Here is a 6690-nt window from a genome sequence, read left to right as displayed (position 1 = left end):
TATGGTTTTAACACAAAGAAAACATGAAACTACATAGCTCAGCACAATCATAACTATCTTAAAATTGATGGAATTGTGCTTAGAATGCTATTGAAATCTTCATATACATTGGATTCTCTGATTTAGATTTGCTATGCACTCTTTCTCAACTTTACTCTTCATTCTCGATGAAGAAAAATGAATGAAAATATGATAATTTACCCTATTTTCATCACATTTAATGTTAGTATGTTTACACTTGTCCACTTGGCTTCTGAAGGATTCTAGATTACTCAACTTCTATTGTTCTTTTCACCACTTAGCTTCCATAGGAGTATTACTTACTCAAATTCAATTGAGATTTCTTTTTCACTTGGCTTCCTCTACCAACTTAGCTTCTACTAATCATTTAGCTCCTACAGTCTTTAACAATCAACTCAGCTTGTACTAGATTTTTACTCGGCATCTAAGGGCAACTTGGCAACACTTGTGAAATCTTGAATTTTTAACTTTGCATCTTTGTTCATGCTGATCTATTCTTTTCAGTATTTTTTTTTCTAGGAATTGATGCATGATCAAACTTTGTAAATTAGTCCCTTATTACTTCACTTTCTTAGTTTGATGAAGTGTGACCACTTGACCTATTAGGTGAAGTGATCCCTTCATTTGATGTGCTACTCTCATCTTTCTTCTTCCATCTCTTGTTCATTTCTCCTTTGATGTGTTCAACATCTACCTTCTCTTTATCTTTGTGATTCTTTGAGTTGGGTGCCTTTGATTTTTGTTGGGAAATTCCTGCTAATATGACCAGTCTTCAAGCAACTAAAACATGTGGTTTAGCTCAACCATCTACTGTTGTTCCCTCTAAAATATGTCCTTATGCAATTTTCAAGAATGTGTCCATATTCTTGACAGTAATGGTAGCTATACCTGGTGTTGTAGTCCCAATTGTAGTGATGACCATGGTTACCTTCCCTTATTGCTTAATTTGATGTCTACATAGGCTTTGATTTGCACTCAAAAGCTCTAAGTCCATACTTCTTGCAATTTTAGTAGTGACCTTCAAATTTTGGTTTTTTGATAGTCCTAGTCCTACAGTTATGTGCTTGATGTCCTTGATTTTTGCACTTATGGCAATAACTTGCATTCTAAGGCTTATCATGCTGATGGGCATTCTTGCTCCTACATACATTAGAAGTATGTCCCTTTTTACCACATAAATGACAAGTAGGTTTAGTGTTCTTACCTTTGTTAATCCTTTCTTCTGTAGTCTTGGAGGACTCTCCTTGTTCAATGCTGATGTAACCAAGTCTTGAAGTATCATTGCTAGCCCTTGGTGATTTCAATAGCTATTCAAAGTACTTGATGAACTCATTAGGTTTATTGAAGCTTTCTACAATTTCCTTCTATCTTTTTAGGTCATTTTGTAGTTGTTCATTTTACATCTTTAGTGTAGATATTTCAATGTCCTTGACATTTAGTTCATGATGTGCATTCATCATCTGACTCAGAGTGTCTAGCTACATGTTTGAGATTCTTGGAAGCTCAATTGACTTTTATTCTAGTTTGTTGGCAAGGTTTCTCTTGTCTTCTTCTAGCATAGCCTTGTATTCAATGACTCTTTTCTCCTATTGAGTTACCTCATAAAGCATCATGGCTTCTGATTCTTGTTCAAGCTTGAGTATTCTAATTTCTTCTACTTGAGCTCTAGTCTTCTCCATTAGGTTTGCTATTGCTTCATGAAACTCTTTGGAATCTCCATTTGAAAACAAATTTGAGGTGTTAATCTCCTTGTACTGTGTGTCATTCTTAGCTATGGCAATCTCTTTTCTTCTTTTTAAGGATTTCTTCAATTCTCCGCTAGCTTCTTCCAAAGCATGTAAACCAAGTTGAATGTTAATTTCTTGATTCTCTATGATCTTCCCAAGTTTTTAGACTTCCATTTCTAGATTTTTTTCTCGAAGCTATAAGGCTCCTTCTTGTGATAACTAAGCTCTGATACCAATTGTTTGAATTAACAAGTGGGAAGATTTACTTCTAAGAAGGGGGGGGGGGGGGTGAATTAGAAGTAACTAACTTTAACCTTTTCAAATTCCTTTAACTAAAACCATTCACATGCATCTAATTTATCTGATAAACATGAAAGTAAAGACATGCATTAAAAATAGATAACACACAAATTTGGTAACCTAGAAACCCTCCAAAATGAGAAGGTAAAACTAGGGTGGTGATGACACCCACAAAATATCACTAAAGCAATGTGTAACTATTCAAGGTTACAATGTTTGACCACTTCCAATGGTTTGCCCTATGAAAGGCCTGTCCTGCTAAAGACTTTACACTTTGTTAAAAGTGACCTAGTTAAAGGATTTCACTACCCTACTAAAAGTAGGCTTGGTTAAAGGAATTTTGTACATTCACTTTGAATTCCACCTTGTTAAAGGATTTAAAAGTGCCTGGTAGGCCAACCTAAGTCCATAGGATTTCCATATCTAATACAATTTGCTAGAGAGTATTAGAAAGCCTTTGACCTAATAGCTTTGCAATCTTCAATTGATGATTCCAGATCCTTATTCTACTCTTACTAATTTGATCCTTGATTGATCTAATATGTCACCCTAAGTGGTTCTGATACTCTATTCTTCAATAACTAGATTCTGCAATGCTGCTCTATTCTCCACTAAGTCTTTTTACCCTTTTGCACTTTGCTATATTTCATCCATATATATCCTCTCTTGCACATCTTTTTCTTCTTCACAATAGGGCTTCATCCTCTTTTTAAATATTTCAAAGACTTAGGGTTAGGTATGAAACTATGATCAATATTAAATCTTCATTTTCTGCTCATTTCTTGCACTTTTCCTATTGGTTGCATGCCTTCTCCATTTTTCTTATTGGTTGCATGCTAATTACATAGTTAATGTGAAAGATTCAATCTTATCTTCAAGTTCTTTCAAGATTCATTCCATGTTGGCTCCAAAAATAGTTTACATCTAAGTTTGTGAAGGCACAAACTCATATGCTAATTCTGTGTTACTCAACACATATTAGTTACTAATGCTTGACACATATAGAAGAACTAGATCACTTGACTCCTATAGAAATTCTATTTCACTCGGCATCTATAGTGACTCGACACCTATACTTTTCTCGATACTTGAACTTTGGTCAGCACCTAAAGTTCAGTCAACACCTGTTGAATTCTTTGGCTTGACATACACTATAGCTTAGCTTGTATAATATACTCGGCATTGATTTGAAAATTAGGTTAAGTGTGTTGACTGTCAAATGTCAAAACCATTCTAAGACCAACACAAACCAATTGAAAATACAACTAAGACGTTAATTTTTTCATAATTATGGAAACCATTAGAGATGTCACACTTTTTCAATATAATTTAGAACAAAGATATGTAAATCCTTATAAAATTATGGAAGCATTGCACACCAATTTGAGCTATCACAAGGAATTGCAATCTCTAGATTTCAGTGCTATAAAATTGTATAGATATCATAAATAAGATGTATAAAGACTAAAGTAATATATGAGTATACAAAAAGGAATGCGTAAAAAGCACATGAATAACCAAAAATGAAAGTAGAAGATAATAATTTTTTAAAAATATTAAATAGAATTTATAGATAATGTAATTTCATATAATGTTTTTTCACATACCTACCCTGCCCCATGAGCTAGTCAACTATATTAAACTTTAACCTAAGTGCCTCTAGTCTTTTGATATTTAGAATGTTTCCTACATTAATGATACTGGCATTAAATCTATTGTTTAAAATAGCTATGAGCTAAATAGAAGGATAGCTAAAGGACTGGATTCAATAATCTGTGTAACATAAAACAATTCTATTTTTTCCTATTCATTACATTATAAGGAGGATAGAAAATACATTTCTAATTATGTATCTTTAGAAGAGAAATGAAGGAATAAAATTAGGTTCCAAGGTAAACCACATCTTCATATTTCTTTGTAACTCAGTCAGATAACTAAAATAATCAACAAAATTCAACTAGATCATATTTTTTTTAGAAAAACTCAACTATCTCAAAATTTTGCAAGCGTCTTTCATTGCTAGCATACTATTAATTACATAGAAGATAGAATGAAACTTGTCTTGGCACTTGTCTAAGTATGAAATTAATCTTTGAAAGTTTATAAGTTGAGAAAAGTACAAATAAGTTAACAGTATTACTAATTTATTTAACATTTTGTGAGTGTCCTTAATTTCTTACAAGAATATTTTACCTTTAGCAATAAAAAATGAATCTTTATCATAAGTATTACATCAACATTGTATTTTATATTTTTTTTGTCTTTTATTACCTATGTAATCAAATATGTTATTTTGTTTTCTTTTTGTGAAAATATTTTGATAAACTCAAAGAAATGAATAAAGTTAAGGTTTTGGATCCATATGATGGTGATGTTGTCGATGTTGAGAGGATTCACTCCTTGTTTATTTTACATGGAGAGAACCTAAATAAAATTAGAGATGTCATTATAAATGTTATAAATGTCACAAGTAACACATCGTTTGCTTATGAAGATAAAATAGATGACGTTGTTTATCTCAAAGAGAAAGAGGGAACCTTTACATGATGGCTATTAAAGTATTTGGAAAAAAATGGCATAGTTGATCAATGTGTTTATAATGTGTTATTTGTTTGACAATTTGGATCATTGTGTTATATTGCAACATTTTGAATGTGTTTTTAAAAATATTTTGATTATCAAGGTGTATTTGAAAGAGTTGGAAACTCTTAGACAATTTTGACATTTTAAAATCACATTTACGTATTTACTCTTTTTTAGACAATTTTGAATTATATAAATTTACATTATTTTTAAAAATTTATTATAGGTTACCTTTTTAATTTTTTTTAGTGTTGTTCATTTGTAATACTTTCATTTTCTTTAATGTTTTAGTTCAACTCTAATATAAATTTTTTTATTTTAAAAATTTATGCTATTCAATAAATTATTCATTTCATAATTACATTTAGTACTCCTTAATGGAAATGAACAAATAAACAACCAAATTAACTATCAAATAAATGATTAGACAACTACCAAATATACTACTGAATCAACTACCAAATATACTACCAAATCAATTACCAAATATACTATTAAATCAAATACCAAATATACTACCAAATCAACTACCAAATTAACTATTAAATATACTATCAAATATGTTACCAAATTAACTACCAAATCAATGACCAAATTAATGATTAATATAGTCTAGGCAATAATTTGGTTGCGAGATAAATGACTGCCAATAAACTACTAATGGTCATATGATCAAAATTAGTCATATATCTACAATTTTTAGTAGTTTATTTAGTCATATATTGTTAATTTTTGTACTAGTGCAACTCGATTCATATTCCTTAATAATTCTCATTCTCCCTTCAAAATGTTATCGCATTTTCTAGAGGATTTATGTACTTATGTTAATTTCCTTGTTTTATGCAAGTGGAGGTAAGCTCTTATTTTTCATTTTGAATTCTTGTTTAGATTTTGAAATTGAATTTTCATTGGTAATGGATTATATCATATTAAAAACTTTGTGAGTTCATTTGATGGAGATATGATCATTTTATTGAAAATTGATCAGAAGGCAAGAGTTTACTTTTCATTTGTGTATGAAACTCATTTGTTTATATTAATAAATGATTTTTTTTTGAGTTGAAAATAGATAGGGAATAATTGGTTTTCACATTTTTTGATTTGGTTGAGTTTTTGCTATTTTTTCTACAATGAAATTGTTTACACCTGAATTGAGTCAATTTTGTCTAAATCACGAATCTTGGTGAATGAAGAATGTAGATTTGTATTGTTATTTATTGAGAAGTTTGTGATGACTTTGAAATTGATTACTTGAATATATGTGTAAGAATTTTCCCAAGGAAAAGCATGGAAATTCCAAGATCTAGAAGGTCAAGTGATAGCACAAAAGAGACAAAATGATATGATCCTCAAATAACTTGATTCAGTGATGATCAAATTAATAATGGATAATGGATAGAAAAATCATATTTATATTTAGATATAATACATGTAGATTTGGCTAAATATATAGGCAATGCAAGATAATTAAGTGTCATGCAAGTGATAAGCATAACAACTAAGCACATGTCCACCAAAGGTGGATTATCCTCTATTGTGCATGAAAGTATGTGTGAGAGTAAGAGGATAAGAACACAAAGATGTATCAAATAAAGAGAGGCATGAGACAAAATGTGCTCAAATAAAGTGCAAACTCTTGTGGCTACATGACAACTAATATAAAAATACATTATCGTAAGTAAACTTAAGTTGTAATCACCAAAAAATGGTCATCTAGCCTCTGAGCCCCCTTTCTAGCACTTTTTCATAATTTATCTATTGCTTATTCTTGATCATCACTTTTCTATTTATTGGATTTTAACCTATGGTTTGACCACTTTATCCTAAATCTTTTATTTAATTGAAAGAACTCACTCCCTTTCAATTAAATAAAGTCCCCAATATCTCACTTATACTATAAAGTGTGCACATGAAAAGCATTATTCCTATTTAAAAAATTTTAAAAATGCATTTTTGTCTCACATGAGGTGTACACTTTCCAAGGTGGGTGGAATATTTATTCTCCTCCACACATATTTTATCTCTTAAACACCACAATTGATTTTTCTTAGGTGAGATT

Source organism: Cupressus sempervirens, chromosome 8 (genome assembly GCF_028749045.1).
Source record: "Cupressus sempervirens isolate cs-2001-9-10 chromosome 8, ASM2874904v1, whole genome shotgun sequence".
NCBI lineage: Eukaryota > Viridiplantae > Streptophyta > Pinopsida > Cupressales > Cupressaceae > Cupressus > Cupressus sempervirens.
This window is presented reverse-complemented; position numbering follows the sequence as displayed.